General features: G+C 34.1%; 1 long non-coding RNA gene across 1 annotated transcript; it reads left to right on the top strand.

Annotated features, from left to right (window-relative positions):
• The first annotated feature begins 375 nt into the window (after positions 1 to 375).
• LOC109592893 (uncharacterized) lies at positions 376 to 1,418 on the top strand. Its single transcript, XR_002190620.1, has 3 exons — positions 376 to 629; positions 676 to 723; positions 795 to 1,418. It is a non-coding gene; the product is annotated as an uncharacterized LOC109592893 (long non-coding RNA).
• The last annotated feature ends 6 nt before the right edge of the window (positions 1,419 to 1,424 follow it).

Genomic DNA, 1,424 nt, shown 5'->3' with positions numbered 1-1,424 from the left:
GTGCAGTAATTTAAAATCAACTTTTTCATGTGGATGACTATGTAAACTGTGAAGCATGACTATCCAAACAATGTGTAAACCACAAACGAGCTCATTTTAACAGCTTTAATCTTCAAAATTTTGACTTTGAATGCAGGCCTTGTTGGCCACACCCACTAATTACCACACCCAAACCATCAAGGCCCACCCAAAAATCCAATCCTAGATCCGCCCCTGTTTCTAACAGCAAGAGAACATAAAGATAGTGTCTAAAGACTTCTCTACAAGATTCACAAGGTAGAGAGAGCCTCTATAAGTCTTAATAATAATCAAGCTGTACTTGCAAGGTGGTGAAATCAATTATAGGAATATTTTTTACCCTGTTACGCTTGTTATAAATACAGTAGTCTTGCATAGCCAACCCTCCCTCTGGCTATGCAGTTAATGTATGATGCTGCTCCTTATCTACTTTTGGTGATATTATTTATTTATTATTTAGATACGTAAACCTGATATTGATCGTCATCATTCTAATGATGGTGGTCTTAGTAAGGTGTCTTTGCGTGTTCAAGGCCCACCTTATTCCAATAGTTTTACACACAGCATTACTATTACTGGAACAAGAGATCCATCATTATCTATTGCAATTAGTAAGTTTTTATTACCATATCTTTCTTAGTTTAATACTCACTATAGCATGCTCAGATCTTTTATTGCTACCTCTTGTAGTAAGAGATGATGATGGTAAGCCAATCATTAAAATGGAATTGTCTTTAATAATCAATAATTTGTTAATAATCAATAATTTGTAATAGAACCTCCTCCAGTTGTTAATCCCAGCATTAGAGAGCTAATGATAGAAGTTGCTGCCAAAGCTCCCAAGGAATGGATAAAAATTGGGACAATGCTTGACATTGATCAACATGTGTTGGATGGTTTCAAATCTCAATATAGTCCTGATTTGATGGAATGTTATCGTGCTGTTTTTAATCACTGGAGAGTTACTACTCCACTTCCTTACACTTGGGCTACTATTGTAGAGGTTTTAGAATCAGGTGTAGTTCAAAGAAATGATCTAGCAGAAGAAATTAAAAGAAAATATCTGAGAAAGTTTTGACCATAAAGGTTCCCATATTGTCTGTTTAGTGTTGTTATATTTTATTCGTAAAATTTGCTGACATAAAACTTTGTATTGTTAATAGTATTTACAATTAACTGTTAACTAATGTACATGTATGTATGAATAATGTATTGTGTCTGAGTTATTATTACTGTTGTCATCATTATTATTATTAGTATTAAAGTGTGTTTGTTTTTAAAGTTATTATTATTTGTCATCTCTTGCTTCTTGTCTTGATGAGTGTCTCCTCCTAACAGCTAAAGATGGAGGACGACTACCAGCATCACTTCTCCTCTCTTCTTCATCATCACTCTCTGATGATGAG

The sequence above is a fragment of the Amphimedon queenslandica genome, unplaced genomic scaffold (assembly GCF_000090795.2).
Source record: "Amphimedon queenslandica unplaced genomic scaffold, v1.1 AMPQUscaffold_3597_Cont24411, whole genome shotgun sequence".
In the NCBI taxonomy this organism is placed as follows: domain Eukaryota; kingdom Metazoa; phylum Porifera; class Demospongiae; order Haplosclerida; family Niphatidae; genus Amphimedon; species Amphimedon queenslandica.
The sequence above is the reverse complement of the archived record's forward strand: the minus strand, read 5'-3'. Positions and strand labels throughout refer to the sequence as shown.